General features: G+C 43.2%; 1 protein-coding gene across 3 annotated transcripts in view; it reads right to left on the reverse strand.

Moving 5' to 3' along the window:
- The window catches only part of GULP1 (GULP PTB domain containing engulfment adaptor 1), a 360,071-nt gene that overhangs the window by 213,612 nt on the left and 126,740 nt on the right, over positions 1 to 19,719 (reverse strand). Inside the window, exon 3 of one of the 3 annotated variants that reach the window (XM_030209288.1) lies at positions 4,017 to 4,169. The exons of the other annotated variants lie outside the window; for them this stretch is intronic. The gene's annotated coding sequence lies outside the window, so the exon portion shown is untranslated. The remainder of the gene's footprint in view (positions 1 to 4,016; positions 4,170 to 19,719) is intronic. 3 annotated transcript variants of the gene reach the window in all.

The raw sequence follows: 19,719 nt of genomic DNA on the forward strand, positions 1-19,719 counted from the left end.
CAACCCGAGTGGAAGTGAGGAAAACAACCCTGCATTGATGGACTGCATTAACAATTTTCTTATTCAAGCATCTTACCCTCATGCATTCAAATATAGTTAAGGTTTCATCATGTCAAGAGCTTATCACACCTAAGGGAATAAGTCAATACTTGTAAGAAAGAATTGCTGTCCTCATGCCCCCTAAAAAGGCTTTGACCAGTGCACAATGGGTTACTCTGGACATCTGCAGGCTGTGCCCACAAGTAGAGGTGTTAAAAGTCTGGGTAACCATGCTAGAATCTGTTATGCTCTCACATTCAGTATTCCACGCCCTAATCCAGAGACTTCCACCTCTAGATGAGGAAAGTGGTTAAGATTCAATAATGAGGCAACATCTGATGAAGTAGCCATGGCCCCTATCTCTTTCAAGTGGTACCTTCTCTTTCTTCACTGCCAGGTCTACCATCAACTGGGCAGCAAGGAGAGAGGAAGAGAGTCTCTTGAAGTAAGTAAAACTATGGAACAGACATAAGATTCAAGACAGGATGAATATATAAAGGTTTTAAAATTTAAAATGACATATATGGCATAAACAAAAGGTTTAATTTCAGACACCATCTCATTTCTAGAACAGCAACATGAAACAAAGCAACTTGTTGGTGCAGCTGTATTGTATGTCACTTACACATTTCAAACAAAGGATGTTTAAAAACAGTTCAGTGTGAGCCCACCACCACCACCATCACTTCTTCTCCATTCCCTTGTTGCAGTCAAGGGAAGAGGAAGAAGGGCTTCCTCAAATCTGCTCCAAGATAGATGTTAGTCAAGTCGGAACAAATGGCAGCACACACACCATTTACTCACAGCACAGGAAAGCAGATTTAAAACTAGGGGGAAGGTCACAGATTAGACAAATAAAACTGCAAATTAGTATTTTCACTCAGTAAATGAATGCAAAAGAAAAATACAATTACAAGTTGCATAATCCCAATTACTGAAACTTAATGACATAGAAGGCATTTTTCTTTTCGAGCAATTCCCTGTTAAAAGCAATCTCTGCAAGTATACAATCTCTCTGGCTCTTATCAGCCCTAAAAAACAAAATAAAACCCGTTGTCACAGATAAGCGTATTCAATGACCATTCACAATATTTTCAACTCAAGTTACCATACTCACCCACTCAATCACGAATACAATATTTTAAATTATGAGTTTCTAGGATACAAGCCTATGTTACTACGGTAGAATAGGGTTTCATTAGAAGAATTTTACAGCATTCATATACCATGGTTCACACCCAGTGTTCATTAGACCAACTCATATTTGTGAACTTTTAAAATGTGGTTTGATTTATTTTCTACACAAATCGGCACAAGCATTCACAGAAATAAACCCTCTTTCTCTCTCTTTTAATATAACTGTATTTATTTGCAAAGCATTCAACAACTGATTCATGTCTGTGTGGGACTGCGTGTTAATTCAAATTCACTGCCTTCTTTTTATTTTGGTCCCACCACTGTAACAGCAGACAGAACTGCACTGACTAGTTGGACTTCCTCCTTATAAGTGGGAGGACCACTTGGTGCTGGAAAAGGGTGGAAGGTCAGCCCCAGGGCAAATTTCACCTATTTACTCAGTGACATAATAAGCTCTTGGATTTTAGCTTCCAACTTTAGTTCCTTTCTCAGAACAGAACTTAGACATTATCCTATTTCTTTCCTGTGTGGTCTCTTACCATCAGCACAAAATCTGACAGCCATGGCTTTTCTGAATCCTTCCATGGCACTCCAGTTATAACTGAGTCACTAAATACAACAATTTCACCACAGAAAAGATTCAGTTAAGAGGAAACTGTAACCTCTTATTACCCTCAATAATAAAATATCACCGAAGGATGGGAAAATGTGCTCCCTTGCCATGACTCTTCAACATTACACTGATCAGGCTGCCACTTTTACCCATGGCTTCTCCTATTATCCTGTAACAATTCCTTATCATTATGTTCTTTTGAACAACAAGAATCCATGGTCCTACCCAAGTATAGAGAGGGAGGTGGCACAGGCTGGGATGAAGGACAAACAGAGTTTTGCTGCCAAAATACACACCTTGTCCTTATAAGAAGGCAGACTGGTGGGTACCGACAGTGCCTCTGAATCAGAACTGTGCAGCTGTGCACCCTTGATACAATTGTGATCAAGCTTATGACAGTATTTCTTACTCTTGAATGTTGTTCCGCTCTATTTTAAAATTGTCTTCCTGAGCTATATTTTTCCACCAGAGAATACAATCAATTCATGACTAGGTGGTGGCCGTCCTAAATCAGACAATGCCATCTAGTTTCACTTATCTGGGACTAAAGTGCCACCTAACAGAAACTGCAAGGCAGTATTACCACTAGTCAGAGTGCCACCTGTTTGCCATATTGGCGCAACATCTTATTCCTATAACTCTTTGATTTATTTGCAATATCATCTATTTTCTTTTGCAACGCTTCATACTGCATCTGAAGCTCTCTGATAATACAGTTTCTCAAGGAATTCCCTGTAGTTTTCCTTACCCACCGATGGTTCTGTCGGACAGACCGCTGGGCTCTGAAATCCAAGTCACACCACTAAATTCTGAGCTCTGGTTCTGATCCAGGTACCTAATATGTGTATCCTCGACTCTTGTGTCTCAGAGCCCGAGATCTGTGCGAGAAGAACAGAGAGAGAGAGAGAGAGAGAGAGAGAGAGAGATAGAGAGAGAGAGATGGCTAAAGTTATAGGGAAGCAGTCCCTCGCATTGCTAAAGCTTCAGGGAGCAGTCTCACAGCGCAAAGTCCACCAGCAGCCTTGCTCAACTGACTTATTGAATTCCCTTATCAGCTTCTGGCTTTTATTAGCAGTAATCAGCATGACTGCACCAGTCCATTACATGATCACAAATTTGGTAAACAATACACTTCTGTTTTCTCACAATTTGCTTTGTAACATTTACAGCATACCTTATCTTTTGCTAGACTACACACATTTCCTCCCTTATGCCTAGTGTCTCGAACGCATGTATAGTACAGTCTGGATCAGCAATGACAGATAACAGATAATATTCCCAGCTCATTCCTTCCAAGGGTTACAGCTCTCATCAAAATATATAAACATTCTTTTTATTCTTTCTCCTTGGTCTCCTACTGGACCCCACCGACACAAGTTCTCCACTTTATCTTGGTCCCCTACTGGACTCTTCAACAGCTACTGAACCCAATAATAAGTAATGGATTTTCCCCAAGTCCATTTTAATAATGACTTATGGACTTCTCTTGTAGGAACCTGTCCAAACCTTTTTTAAAACAACTGCTAAGATAACTGCTTTTACCACATTCTCTGGTAATGAAATGCTAGAGTTTACACGTTGAAGGGAAGTATAGTTTCTCTGATTTGGTTTTAAATTTACTACTTAGTAGCTTTAAATTGTGTGTCCCCTAGTCCTTGGTATTTTTTGGCATGAGTAAACAATCAATTCACATTAACCCATTCCATTTCCGCTCAATATTTTATAGACCTCTTATTCTATCCCCCCTCTGCTGTCACTTCTGCAAGCTGAAGAGCCCTAGCCTCTTTAGCCTTTCCTCATAGGGAGGGTTGTCCATTCCTTTTATCATTTTGGTCACTTATTTTATGTACCTTTTCTAATTCTAATATAGTCTTATTTGAGATGTGTGACCAAAATTGAACGCAGTACTCAGGTGCAGTGGCACCATGGAGCAATACAAAGGCTTTTGTTGTCCATATCCTTTCTTAGTAGATACCTTACATTCTATTTCCCTTTCTTTGCTGCTGCTAATAAGTCACACAGAGCAAAGGGCTTCAACATATCATCAATGCTTGCTTCTATTGTTTATCCTGCTACAATAAATTATTACTTTTGCAGAATCTGATTATGTTCTCATATGCCGGGTAGTATATGCCAAACTAAGGATTATCACTCTGTTTAGTTAAAAAAAAAAAAACAAAAAAAAAAACTTGAAAACTTTTTGTATCAGATGATTGCTTAAACTTACAGTTATTGGTTTTGATTGTAGGTTTTTAATTTGTATCTTCGAAGATTTGTTTCCATCCTCTTGTATCTGTAACTGCAGTGAACTTCTTTTAGAGGTATGTTGTGGTATAGAAATATTGGATGTTATGTTTTGCAGTTCTTACTGTCAGAAAATCTAATTAACGAGAGACAGGGACAAGTGTGAATGTTACCCTAGGCACAGACACCTCTTTACATAATTGGGGGCTCACTGTGGGAACTATCTACTATATTTTGTTTGTGTTACTATGACATGATGAGAGTTTGGCATTCCTGAAGATAATTACAAAAACACTGTTGAAAGATCGAGTTAATCTTTTCTCATAATGAGCTTGCAAAGACTAAGGATTAGAGTGGGTGTACATTAAGCAAGACAGCAGCTCTAAAAGGAATTGGAACAGGCACAGGAAGCTGACTCAAAGGATGATCCATGTATACACTTGGGCAGAGCTATTGAAATTTAGGAGGCAAACATTACTTCAGTCTACTCAGCTGGATCAAATATACCACACTTCACCAAATCAGCAAGATAAGTCAAAGAAGTTAGAAATGGCCTTGGAAGAGATAAATCTGAATCTCAAAAATAAAGGGGCCCTTTTACTAAAGGGGTGCAGTCCCTACTGCCACCTCAATGGTTGCGTTAATTGCTCCCCCATCCCCCGAAATGGCCGAATGGCAAGTGTGAACTTACCGCACAGCCATTTCGTTTTTTGTCTTTTTTACCCACTGCGTTAAAAGGGGCCCTAAAATGCAACAAAAACACGCCCCTTTTACCGCAGCTTAATAAAAGGGCCCCAAAGTTAAGCAGTTGCAAGTTAGTTTACTACTACTGCTATTTATCATTTCTAAAGCGCTACTAGACATACGCAGCACTGTACACTTGAACATGAAGAGACAGTCCCTGCTCGACAGAGCTTACAATCTAATTAGGACAGACAAACAAGTAAGGGAATATTAAAGTGAGGATGATAAAATAAGGGTTCTGAACAAGTGAATAAGGGTTAGGAGTTAAAAGCAGCATCAAAAAGGTGAGCTTTTAGCTTAGATTTGAAGACGACCAGAGATGGAGTTTCATTGCTCAAGCAGATTCAGAGTTTACAATTTGCTTAGGAAACAGAAAGTCAGCTAAATGTTGATGTAAGAGCTAGATTTATGACTTCGTAAAATAAAACAAAGAAAATGCAAGCAAAGTTTTCTAACTTAAAAGCACTGTGTGTACAACCGAAAGTGATTTTTGGTAGAATAAAGCATGTTTGGAGTTGGACACTTTCAAGTTGGAACTGCAGGAGTTAAAAAAAAATAATAATCAGGAAGTCAGACAGCAGACATGAAGTTGTCTCAGTTTGCTGGCCCAAAGTCTGAAGCCGTGGTTTTTATTTATTTTATTTTTATTGAATTTACACATTTAAAACAAAACCCCTTGTACAGTAAGGCTGACTATAATAACAAAAACTTTATAAAAAGAAAACAAAAGGAAGAACAAGTTCTTCTTCTTCACCCACCCACCACCATTTAAATCAGTACCTGTCCACAATATTGGGGGAGCCCAACAGTCAAAGAAGGAAAAGAAAAGCAAAAATATAAAAGAAATACATGCAGAGTGCTAAAGGCATAACAAATTCTTATAACTCCCAATAATTAATCCCTCCCCGCTCAAAAGCCGAAATAGGGATCTTCTTGGTTACGAAGGTTGTAGTCAAATGTGATGAGTATGAATGGACCTGCGCTAATGTTGCCATTAGCACACGGCAATTAACAAAAATTAGCACCTATATCCAGATGACCCAACGTAGGATCCCCTGGCACCAAGGACTCTATAGTTTAATCAGCCAAGCTTCCAGACTATCTAAAACATGTTCTGGCTATATAACTACCATACATCACAGCCTGGAAAGCTAGTGAGGTAACCTCAAACCCCTGTTTCAATACAGTCTCCATGTGTTGCGTTCTCGAGGGCCTTGGTATTCTGTCAGGTCCTCGAGGCAGGACTGGAGTTCGTGAGCCCTTGGGCCACTGCCGAGGAGCAACAGCGGCAGGCAAGACCAGCTCGGGACTGGAAACACAGAAGAGCAGTACTGGAACTCTGGACTGGAGTAGTACAAGGCAGGCAACTAGAACAGATGAGACAGGAACAGCTTCACCTGCACCTAGCCACTGTTCCTCCGGAGCTGAGCTCCGAAGTGCAGGCGGCCGGCAGGACTTGCAGGACAAGGCAGGAACTGAAGATCCAGAGGACCCACCCTGGGGTCTGGGATACACGAGGGCGACAGGGCACGGAACTAGACTCAGACAGTGTGCTGCTGCACAGCCACTAGCAAGACCCAGAAGACAGACCAAGGAACACAAGGCGTACAGAAGCTAGCAGGAGCAAGGACTAGGGCAGCAACACACTAGGCAGAACGGGGATCCGGGAATACCCACAGGGTAAACCCTCTAGCTAGGTGGAGACAGGATACAGGAATAATCACCCAGGAAAACACACTAGCCAGACAGATACAGGATTCAGGATATACCCACAGGATATACAAGCAGGGTAGGCACAAAGCTAGGCAAGGCAGGGTTCAGGGTAAAGAGAGCAAACCAGGAATAACAGGCCAAGGGTCTAGGGCAGGCAGCACAGCAAACAGAGTAACCAGGAAGAACAGGCCAAGGGTCTGAAGCCACAGCCGTTCCACACACTGACTGGGGAACCCACAAAGGCTGAGGCTTCGCATACAGACAGAGAACAAACCCGGGCAAAGGCTTCACCCCAACCCAGGGTAAGCCAGGAACAGAGGCTTCACCCCGACACAGGGTAAGCCAGGAACAGAGGCTTCACCCCAAACACAGGGTAAGCCAGGAAGGACCCGCAGTCCACAGACAGTGGCAGGGAAGACCCCCCACGGAAGGACAACAGAGACACAGAAAGAAACTGGGTTGGAACCCAGAGAGAGGCTAAGCAGTAGTGCAGCAGACACTTACTAACCTGACCTGGCCTAAGAGCATAACACTTATGCAAAGGCCCTGACTGCAAGCACAGCACTTCCTTATGAAGGCTCTCACTGATGAGTCACCAGCAGTAGGACAGAAGCAGGAAGTACACTGACCCCAAAGAGAGGCTTGACACACATAGGAAGTGAGCCCACAGGAAAGACAAGCAGGAGCCATCTTGGAAGCTGGCACAGAGCCGGTGGCAGCCATCTTAGATGCTGGCTCCCTAGAGAGGCAAAGCCCACACAGGTGAGGTCTAGTGAAGCAATCAGCACAGAGACTAGAGACAAGACAACACCAAACACAGACAGAAGCAGCAGAGCTGCTGACCCCAGAAAGAAGGTAAGGCTGAGGGTGGTCACGGCCACAGACTGACACCATGCACCTATCCTGAGGATTTGTAAGTGCTGTGCCACTTTCTACCAGAATTCTAGTCTTTTGGTTACTGCATCTATTTTAAGAAATTTGAACCTGTTCTTCACTTGAGATTCTACTGAGTACAACCTAGCCATAAACTGATGGACTCTGAAAAACACATCTGGAACTTCCCATTCAACTAATAATAATCAATTTTTCCACAACACAGTACAATAAGGGATCTGTGCATGCAAAAACATGTGCCCACACTGCCATAGGCCAGTTTTTGGCACAGCCTTTTTAGAAGAGCCCCTTAGTTTTGGGCTATCGAGGTACCTTAGGATTGAGGGACAGGTTATGAGGCACAACAACCACTCCTTTCTTACAATTCTTAACTAGGAAGTAGGAAAAGAGATAAGGAGTCACACCCTGTAGACTGGCCAAATTACAATTCTACATACACCAGTTAGCACGCCAAGCAAATTCATCTGTTAACAGTTACCAACTACCAAACTGCCCCATGAGTTAATATCCTACCAGACCAGAGGAGGCTGCACAGGTATGATCTATCACCTGCTGGAGGACAGAGAAATACTGGCTAATCAGGGGGGCTGAACAGGGTTCTAAATGGATGACATCATAGCTCTTTACTTCAGTCTTAACCTGCTGGTGGAGGGGCATAACCTAGCATCTGGACTGGTCTGGTGAGATAAGGAAACAATTTTAGAGGGGTACTAAAGAATTAGTAACGCATGATTTGTGGCAAGCAAGCATTAACAGTAACATTGTGTATAATTTGCCTATAAAAGCACAATTTGAAAGTGTAGCAGGAGCCAACAATCAGAAAAACAAGAAGCAAATGCAAGCAAAGCATAATGCAGCTTACATTTAACCTTTTCCAGTTGTGTGGGGGGGGGGGGGGGGGGGGGGGGGGAGGAGCGACTCAAGGGGGAGGGGCAGGGCAGGCAGGGCAAGAAGGGGGTGGAGAGGACATATAATCTTTAAAAACCTCATGGTGTGCCCTGACAATTTTAGTGCCTTGTCAGTGTGCCGTGAGATGGAAAAGGTTGAAAATCTCTGATCTAGTGGGTGGGGAAAAATCATCCCTAGTCACCCCTGTCGCATTATCTGCCAGCTTCAAAATGGTGCTGGTTGACGCCTAGAGGTGGTACTGCAAGACTACTGCTAGGGATCAACTAGTGCCATTCTGAAACCAGCAGGCAATGAGGCATAAAATACTGGATGTGGCTGCTGCCCAACTCTAGCTACCATGAAAACTCACAGTAGGTGCCAGGAGGGCAGGCAGAGGCTGGTAATTCTTGTGTGTTTTGGGGCATTAGGGGAGGGGGCCTTCAGCTCTACGGGTAGGGGATTCCATGCATAGCCAGACCTCAATTTGGGGGTGGGCCTGAGCCCAAAGTGTGGGTGGGGGAGCACATTTTGCCTTGTCTCTCCACTGCTCTCTGCAACCCCACATACCAGGGCTGGTGGGGGTCCCCAAGCCCCACCTTCAGAAGCCTTCCTTCAGTGCTGTTCGCTGCCATGCTACCTACCCCGCTTCCCTCCAAGGCACACATGCACAGTTTTAATGAAACTCCCTCTGCATTCTGATCCAAAAAACATAAAGGTAATATTCTCATCAAGTCCATTTAAATATTGTACAAACTGCTCCAAATTTTGAATACCACCTGTCCACACTACTACTACTACTTAACATTTCTAGAGCGCTACTAGGGTTACGCAGCGCTGTACAAATTAACGAATAAGGACGGTCCCTGCTCAGAAGAGCTTACAATCTAAAGGACGAAATGTCAAGTTGGGGTAGATGAGATTTCCTGAGAAGAGATGTAGTGATTAGGTGCCGAAGGCGACATTGAAGAGGTGGGCTTTGAGCAATGATTTGAAGATGGGTAGGGAGGGAGCCTGGCGTATGGGCTCAGGGAGTTTGTTCCAAGCATGGGGAGAGGCGAGGCAGAAAGGGCGAAGCCTAGAGTTGGCAGTGGTGGAGAAGGGTACTGAAAGGAGGGATTTGTCTTGAGAGCAGAGGTTACAGGTAGGGACGTAAGGGGAGATGAGGGTAGAGAGGTAAGGAGGGGCTGCAGATTGAGTGCATTTGTAGGTGAGTAGGAGAAGCTTGAACTGTATTCGGTATCTGATCGGAAGCCAGTGAAGTAACTTGAGGAGAGGGGTGATATGAGTATATCGGTTAAGGCGGAAGATAAGACGTGCGGCAGAGTTTTGAATGGACTGAAGGGGGGATAGATGGCTAAGTGGGATACAAAAATGTCATCTATAAATTTTTGCCATGTGACAATATTTTGTTTCTTTGTTTATTTATTTGGATTTATTAACCACCTTTATAAAGAGATTCACCCAAGGCGGTGTGATGTTCATATCAGAATATTACCTTTACAATGCAGTTTGATACTAAGCAGATTAATTTTTTGGCTATATCCATTACATTCAGCAATGGTACTGCTATATATAGGAAGAAGATAGATAGTAATACTTTACCACACTATTACAGCTATTATTCAAAAAAACTTGAGTAATAGTATACACCTGTGGATCAGTTCCTACAGGTTAAAAGGTTATATTCTAATATCAATGATTTTCGTTTTCATGTTTCTCTGATGAAGGATCAATTTACACAGCACAAATACCCTCAGAAAGTAATACACACAGCATAAAAAACAGCAAAAAATGTCCATAAGGAATGGCTATTAAATGACGTTAGATCAAACCACAATGATAATTTGGTTTGTGTATTTCCCTATTCAGTTCAAACCATCAATTTGTATAGGCTATTTTGAATATTGGGATGTTCTTAAGATTTATCCAATTTTGAGCAGATACCCAAATTTGCATATAGGAGAGGGAGACATTTGGCTGAAATGGAACGTTTTAGAGAACACAGGACAGTATGCTTGCAATCACTGTGTATATTGAAAGAATAATTGAATCACAGATGAAGTGTTTAATCCAGTGACTCAAAAAAAATTATACTAAGGGGACAATATGATTATGATTCTCAAGCTGTAGAGTATGCAATCACTTGCCAATGTCATATGTGGTATATTGGTCAGACATCCAGAAAAATAAAAGTTAGAATAGGAGAACATCTGAGCAACATTCAAACAGCGCTGCGTATATCTAGTAGTGCTATAACAATGATAAGTAGTAGTAGTAGTTTATAGAAATTAGAGGCACCATTAGTTGCACATTGGGTGGAATTCCAACACTCTATTGAGGGCTTACATTTGTGGTACTGAAACAGATTCATTTGAATAAGGGTGGTAATGTTTCCAAACTTCTGCTAAATTTTGAACAGAGAATGATTTATTTTGGGCAAACTGTCTATCCTAAAGGATTAAATAAAGAAATTGAATGGTATGAAATGTAATGTGTGTAAGCTATGTAACTTGTTTTGCACATCTATGACAAACTGTAGTCATTTCAAACAGCGCATGTGCTGTTGTTTTTTGGATCAGCATACAGAGGGAGTTCCTGATGGAAGTTCCGCCATTCTCGTTAGTAGTAAGATTGTGACATGTTTTATAGGTATTTTTTTAAACATGTATAATATTTAGTGGGAATATGATCAAGGTTCTTCTTTCTTGTGTAGGTGAATGGCTCCTGAAGACACTAGTTAGCGAAATACAGAACTATGTTGGGCTGCGGACAGGATGTGGAGTTATTTGATAATGAATACACCTTGCATAGCTGACTTGAATATCTGCTTTAACCTAGTGTTGGTTGATCGATAGTAGTATTTTTATGAATGGAACTGAAGTTTGCCCTCACTTTTCGTGAACAAGATAGGATGTTTTATAGAAAACTAGTAAAAAAAAGCCCCGTTTCTGATGCAAATGAAACAGGGGCTAGCAAGGTTTTCTTCAGAGTGTGCATGTGGGAGTGTGTGTCCCTGCCCTCTGCCCTCTCTCCCTCCCCCCTTGGAGTCCAGTCCTTCAGTGTTAAGTTTCCTGCTGTTCTGTGTTACAGAGAGAGTGAGGGCATCTCTCTCCCCTCCCCTCTGAGTCCTTCACTGTTACAGAGAGAGGGATTTCGTGCTGTGCTGTTTTCCTTCACTCATGGGGAAACCGGATATCTCTGGCGCTTCACACTTCCGGCTGGAGGCTTCATAGAACGTTGGTCTTGCCTTTCATATATATATAGATAATATTCAGACAATTCTTTTGAACATGTTAATGAGATCTCTCAGTTACAGAACATCATTTTATGACTGGTTCAACAAAAGAACATCTTTATTTTTGCCAGAAGCTGTGATGATGAAACATATTTTCTGCACCAGTAGATAAGTATTATTTATCTTTGGAATCAACATCTTTAAAGTACTGACTATATGGGGAGAATGACTCATTTGTGTTCATTGGATTGAGGGTTTTATGTAGTATTGGGATATATTGTAGTTGCTGTAATATTACATTACATATTTCAATAAACTATGGCATTTTAATAGATAACAGTGTTCTCATATATTTTATAGGTGCAAGGTTTAATTTGTTGACATGTATGAGAAATCCAACAGAATCAAGTAAATGTAAGGATCTGTTTCTCAAGGACATGGCTAAGTCCAGGGATGGTGATACAAAAAGCCAGTCATCGGGGTTAATCAACTTCAAGATCATTCCAAAGATATTAATCTCCCCTCCTATTTTTATTAATCTTTGTAAAGCTGTACAACTTTTATGACACTTATGCTCATCTTCTAACCAGCTTTGCTTTTTAGGGACAGAATCTTCCCTTGCCTTCATCTTTATAAAGCTAACTATAAGAAAATAATTTGTCCTTGAAGGACTACATTGGAATCATCCCAGAAAGTAAACAGGCTAACTTCCATATCATAATTGAAATCCACAAACTGTTCCACATATCGGTAAGTTTAATAATGAACTCTGTATCTGCCAATAAATGCCTATTCATGGACCACTTTTGGTGGGGGGAGGGGGAGACTTAGGAGATTTCCATTAACCCACCCAAAGACAACCTAAAGTGTATGATTGGAAATTAAAATAGCAATAATGTTTAAAGGCCATCAGTGTTTTCAATAATTCTGAGGAGATAAACTAAAAAAGTCAGTGAGTGAATATGATTTATGAACAACAGAAAAAAACAACATCATCTTTCACCTACATGCTTTTCAGCCCAAGTATCAAATAGCCAGGCTTCTTTTAGAAAGGAGTTTGACTCCAAAGATATTCTCTGGTTTAGCTTTCGCCCTATCCTTAGAGAAAAGCACACAGTTAAAAAAGCTCTCACAAACTGCCTTTTTACTGAATTGAAAAAAGGAATACAAGACACTTGAGGATCAGAATTAATAGCACAAATATTTGTCACAGTAAATGTCTGTCCATCAGCTTCACTAATTACAATCAGATATCTAGCTGCTATATCTATAATGGAGCAACTCTTTGATATCAGTCTTGCCACTCATCTTTTACTGGATGTGAATGAAGCACAAATTATTTGTACTATCCAGGATTATTATTTCAAATATTCAAACACAGAGAAATGCATTTCTTGTAAGAAAGAAATAGAAGACCCTCTTCTGTTTGATAGGGCTATGGTTTTCTCAGACACTGCAAGTGACTAGTTTATAAGCCATTGTGTGTAGTATGCCAAAACATACTTGGTCAGAGAATAGTAAGATTATGCACAATCCATCCACAACTATGAGAGAATAATGTACAATAAGGAATCAAGAAAAAAAACCTGGCTAATATACAGAGACAGCTCTGAGCTCTAGAGCCACATATTCTAGAGCACCAACCCCCCCCCCCCCCAAAAAAAAAAAAAAAAAACACCACATACATGACAAAACGAAAAGGCAGAAAAAATGCCCAATGTAGGTGCCATCACTCAGGGGATCACTGGAAGACAAACCTACACCCACCTCCACTACTGTTAGTAAACCACGTAAAAAGCAGCTATCATAATTAACACATTAAAGATACCAGAAGAAAAAGCAAGCAATACAGAGACAGGGGAGAACCAAATAAAAGAAGAGAAGAAAATATGGTAGAATACAAGGCGAGGTATTAGTGTTAGACATAGGGATTATACAAACAGCTGGCCTGCAAGAAGATACTAACCTCAGAGCCCTGGGTGGCCCAGCCTCGGCCCAAGGAGATAGCATAAAAGAGCTGCCCAATTACCCCAGGAAATAACATAAATGAATAAGCAAAGATGACTGTAATACAATGAACGGCCAAGGAGTAGTCATGCTGCAAATGTTTAAAAAGTCACACACCAGCATTAAAGAGTACAACAATAAACATCCCCTCCCTCCTATCCACGCACCCCCAACCCTCCTCTGAAGCCCCCCTCCCTTCCCCAAAATTCAAACCTCCCCATTTACATGCAACTGTGCCATACCCCAGAAGGTAAATGAACAACAAAGGACCCGTGGGTCAAGTAGCAAAACACAAAAAAAGTGGAAACAGAGGAAGGCTTGACAAAACTCAGGAACAATACAATTAAAATATATTACTTAAAATATATATATAAACAGCATAAAACAAGTACACGCAAAATCAAACATATAAACGGCAAGTGACCGTACTCACTCGCAAATGCGCAGTAGAGACCTTCTCTGCCCCGCCCCCACGTCAATACGTGATGACGGGGGGCGGAACACAGAGGGTCTGTACTGCGCATTGCTGAGGGAGGGACACCGCCGTCTAACGCTCCCCCCACTCGAGTCGCCGCCACCACCCACCTTCTACCCGGTCGGGCCCTCGCTCCACTATTGAAACAGCGAGGGTCCGGGAACGCAGCACTGAGCTCTGCTGAGCTGCCGACATCGCCCTTCCTTCTTCTTCTCTGCCTCTGTCCCGCCCTCGACGACGTTACGTCACACGAGGGCGGGACAGGCAGAGAAGAAGAACGAAGGCCGACGTCGGCAGCTCAGCAGAGCTCAGTGCTGCGTTCCCGGACCCTCGCTGTTTCAATAGCGGAGCGAGGGCCCGGCCGGGTGGAAGGTGGGTGGTGACAGCTCGGTGGGGGGGCGCGAACTCAGAGGGGGAGGGGGAGGGGCAGCGGCGAACTCGGCAGTGGGGGCGGGCCTTTCAACCCCCCCTTCCTATAATAGCCCGTTTTTACGAGCTCAAAGTCTAGTATATACAATAATGCACAATGACTTTTTCTGAACATAACGAGTTAGCCTAACCTCTTCAGCCTTTCTTCAAATGAGAGGAGTTCCATCCCTTTTATCATTTTGATTGCTTTTCCTTGAACCTTTTCTAATTCCACTATATCTTTTTTGAGATATAGCGACCAGATGTGAACACAATACTCAAGGTGAGGTCGCACCATGGAGCAATACAGAGGCATTGTAATTTTTCTTGGTCTTATTTACCATCCCTTTCCTAATAATTCCTAGCACCCTGTTTGCTTTTTTGGCCGCCACCACACACTGGGCAGAAGATTTCAGTGTATTGTCTACAACGACACCTAGATCTTTTTCGTGGGTGCTTACTCCTAACATCAGGAAACACGATTTGGATTATTCTTCCCAATGTGCATCACTTTGCATTTGTCCACATTAAATTTCATCTGCCATTTGGATGCCCAATTTTCCAGTTTCCTAAGCTCTTTCTACAATTTTTCACAGTCTGCTTGTGTTTTGACAGCTCTGAATAGCAAAAATTAATGTGCAATAAGTGCAAAGCTCTGTATTTACTGTACAAATTACACAAAGAAAGGGCATGTGTTATATGCCTGGGCCAATAGGGTGGGTCCTCTGTGCTATTGGTCCATACATGTAATGGAGCCTCAACATTGTCAACGATAGATACCTGGTGTCCCCTCCTCCCCCCCCCAAAAAAAAATTAATATCCCGATCCCCCATCATGCAATTCAAGGATCCAAGCCCAATCCCACTCCTGCACATCCAATTTCCCTTGATACTTCACAAATATATCGAATCCTCTGATCACCTCCCACATGAATCCAATCTACCCATGAACTCCACTGGCAGTACTGTGAGACTACAACTAGGGGTCAGTGGCATCATTTTGGATCCCGGCAATGACCCCTGTGGCAGCAGAGGAAGAATACTGCCAAAGGGGATCACTAATGCTGATCTCCAGGGACCGCCAATATTGGCCTCCAGATAGGTCCCGGGGGTCAGGAGTGGGAGAAGGGTAGGGCTCTGGAGATTGAGGTTTTTTTTGTCAGGAGTGATTGTTCCTTCAAGAAGGGTCTTGGGAGGTAGAATCAAATATGTGTGAGCTCCTGGGCGGATCAGATATATATAGAGGGGTATTAGAAGAAGCTCCCCTTCAGAAATGTCCCCAACAGCGCCAAAGCCACCAAGGTGTGATGCCACTAATATAAAGTTATTTAATAGAGAACCTGCCTGATGTCACCTTGAGGTGCTGGGCTGGGAGTCAGAGGCATTGTGCAGCACAAAAAGCTCTGAGATTTGGTCTGGAGTGTCTACTATCATTACAGCTATGAGCTTTGGTTCAAGGCCTGACTTTGATTCAGGATCTAAAATGAGAGAAAACCTTACAGGCCCATGACTTTAACCTGAACTTCAGTGTGACTGCAGAACTCATGATCTGTTGTGACATTCTGATGCAGCAGAATGAGGAACAGGCATAATAAGTGGAAAAATCAGAGTAACATCGTTTAGCAACATGGTGGTCACAGATGCTTTAGTGAAAAACAGAACAAGATAACTCCTCAGGAAGATGACAGTCTTCCAGGAACAGCTAGTCTATTATTAAGCTTTTCCAGTAAATACTAACCAACTCATTACCATAGCCAATCAGAGTTAACTATGACATTAACATAGATCCAATAAGGTGTGCTTATTGTCATATTATCTGTATCCTGAATGGACATATAAAAATGATTGTACTTCCTACTTCAATGGGGAGAGACAGTCACAGCCAGTACCTTTGTGCAAGCAGGGCTGCTCTCCCATGAGAAGCCAATCAATTGGCAAGTAATCCTATTGCTTTCTCATAAGTAGCCTTGAGTCTTTTATATCTGCAAATTGGCTTTAGCTGGTGATTTGGGGTGAGAGCGAAAAAGACCCTAAAATAAAACATCAGACCCAAAGAACACCTAAGTGTAGCTGTGGTACGGTACTGTACTCACATAAGCAACTGATTGTATATTGTAAAGTGGATCCTCTTTTCTCCCGGGGTTGCAGCTCTTCCGAAAAAAAAAAACCCAAACAACACAAAAAACACACTCCTGTATGGCTCCCCTTTTTTCTCAAAAAAAAACAAAAATAAGGATCTCTCCCGGTCCCCTGGAGAGTAGCAGTAAAAAGAAAAACAAACCCAGGGCTCAATTCCACCCTGGTTTCCAATCCCAGTTCAATTTTTAGCCAAGCTTCAAAATACAGCTTAGTTTAGCCAGGCTTTCCAAAAACACAGTTCAGTTCTAGCCAAGCTTTCAAAACACAGCTCAGTCCAGCTAGGCTTTCCAAAACACAGTTCAATTTAGCCAAGCTTTAAAACACAGCTCAGCTCGGCTTTCAAAACACAGTTCACTTTTAGCCAATCTTCAAACACAGCTCAGTTCAGCTAGGCTTTCAAAACACAGTTCAATTTTAGCCAAGCTTCCAACACAGCTCAGTTCAGCTAGGCTCTCAAAACACAGTTCAATTTAGCCAAGCTTTAAAACACAGCTCAGTTCAGCTAGGCTTTCAAAACACACTTCAATTTAGCCAAGCTTTAAAACACAGCTCAGTTCAGCTAGGCTTTCAAAACACACTTCAAGTTAGCCAAGCTTTAAAACACAGCTCAGTTCAGCTAGGCTTTCCCAAAACACAGTAATGGCTTTGCGCGGGCTCAAAGCCTAGGGTCCCACCCTCTTGGTCAGTCATACTCCTACCTGACCTCCTCCTGCTTGACCCGGCTTGGCCCCGCTACTTTCTTGGCTTTCGCTGAGCCAGAGCTGAAAAGTCCATCGGCTCTTCCAGGGTGTTCTCCGGTTTAGTCAACTCCATAGGGCAAGGCTCACTCTCCTCCTCTTTCCCCTCAGGAGCCCAATCCATATTCTCTTCACCCCGCCCTTCTCCCAGCTGCTCACCCTTTTCTTCATTAAAGTTCTTTGGAGTCCCTTCTTTCTCCACCCACTTGTTCCACCACCTCTTCCACCAGGTTGGAGAATCAGCCTTACTCCTTCCCCTGCGGCCGTCCTCTGGTGACTCCTGGGAATGCACATAGTTTCTCTTATCCCCAGGCTCCCTTGGGGCATGCTGGGAGTTGTAGTTCTTTATTTCTAGTTTCTTCCTGGGGAATGCCTTCCTATAACGGGGGTATTCTGGCCTATCCCCGGGTTCCTTTGGGGCCTTTCCTACATACTCTTTACATACCCCCCCCCTTAAATTTCCACTCCCGCATTCTGTTTCCTCCTCCTCCTCCACCCGAGACAGGGCATCCACATTTCCTAAACATCGCCCGGGACGATGCTCCACAGAATATTGGAAAGGCTGCAATGCTAAGTACCACCGCATTAGTCTCCCATTATTATTCTTCATCACATTCAACCATTTCAAGGGAGCATGGTCCGTTACCAACTTAAATCTTCTCCCTTCTAAATAGACACTACACTCCTGCACTGCCCATCGTATGGCTAAACACTCCTTTTCTATGGTGGAGTAATGTTCCTCATGAGGCAGGAGCTTCCGGCTTAAATAAAGCACCGGGTGTTCCTCCCCTTCATGCTCTTGGGACAGCACTGCGCCTAACCCCCTCCCCGAAGCATCTGTTTGAAGGACAAAGGGCTTTTCAAAATCCACTGCCTTCAGCACAGGTTCCTGGCACAGGGCCCTCTGCATCTGTTCAAATGCCCTCAACTCCTCCGCTCCCCACCTCAAGTGGTCCGGCTTCTTCCCTCTCAGCATGTCAGTTAAGGGAGTGGCCATTGCGGAAAAATGAGGGATGAACCTGCGGTAATACCCTACCATCCCCAGGAATCTACGCAATTGTTTCTTAGTGTTTGGTCTGGGAAACTCTTGGATGCTTTTAACCTTATTCAATAAGGGCCGGACCTCTCCCCTTCCCACATTATACCCTAAATACTTCACCCGGTACTGCGCAAAATAACATTTTTTTGGGTTCAGGGTGAGACCTGCATCCCTAAAAGCCTGCAGCACTGCCTCTACCTGGTTTAAATGGGTGTTCCAGTCTCCACTATGTATTACCACATCATCCATATATGCGGCGGCATATGCCTGATGTGGTCGGAGAACCCTGTCCAGCAGCCTCTGACAGCTTGCAGCTGCTGAATTAAGGCCAAAGGGCAATCTTTTGAACTGGTACAGGCCTATGGGTGTACTAAAGGCGGTCTTAGCTTGCGCCCCTGATGTAAGGGGAATCTGCCAGTACCCTTTTGTCAAGTCCAGGGTGGTGAGATATTGTGCAGATCCTAGCCTGCCCACCAGCTCCTCAATATAGGGCATAGGATAGGCATCTGCTTGAGAGATATTATTAAGCTGGCGGAAATCTATGCAGAATCTCCACTCCCCTTCGGGTTTTGGTACTAACACCACTGGGCTTGACCAGGGGCTATTTGACTCCTCGATCACCCCGAAGTCTAACATTTCCTGGACCTGTTTTATCACCTCCCTCCTTTTCATGGGGGACAGCCTATATGGCTTTTGCCGAACGACTTTACCCCTTTCTGTTATGATGTCATGCTCTACTAGGTGAGTATTTCCAGGGCAGGCCGTCAACACATCATCAAACCCTTTTAGGAGCCTTCCTATCTCTTTCTTTTGTACTTGTGTCAACCGGGGATTAACCCCTGGTTCACCGGGCTTGAAAATATCTCTTATTTGCGGTCCCAACTCCTCTCCCTCCTTTTCCTCCCTTCGGGTCTGAAAGCCTACCCTTGCCACCCAGGGTTTCATCAGGTTAACATGGAAAGTTTGGAGCCGCCCCTTTTCGTTCGCCACCTCATATGTAAGAGGCCCAAGTCTCCTCCTCACCACCCAGGGACCCTTCCACCTAGAGGCAAACTTATGAGGATCCTCTGAGATTAGGATAAGGACCCTATCTCCTATTACAAACTCCCTCTCACGAGTACCCTTATCATAATATTCCTTTTGACGATTTTGGCTCTGTTCCAGCCTATCCTGGGAATATTCCTGTAACTTATCTAACCTGGCCCTCAGATCCTGTAGGTATTCGACCACTGACTGATCGGAGGTGTCCGGGGGTACCCAGTGTTCCTGTAAAATATCTAAAATTCCCCTGGGCCTCTGTCCAAACATCAATTCATAAGGCGCAACTCCTAATGAGTCTTGCACCTTCTCCCTGTAGGCACATAGCACGAAGGGCAACAGTTGGTCCCAACCTGTCCTATCCTCGCCT

This window comes from Microcaecilia unicolor, chromosome 7 (assembly GCF_901765095.1).
Source record: "Microcaecilia unicolor chromosome 7, aMicUni1.1, whole genome shotgun sequence".
Taxonomy (NCBI): domain Eukaryota; kingdom Metazoa; phylum Chordata; class Amphibia; order Gymnophiona; family Siphonopidae; genus Microcaecilia; species Microcaecilia unicolor.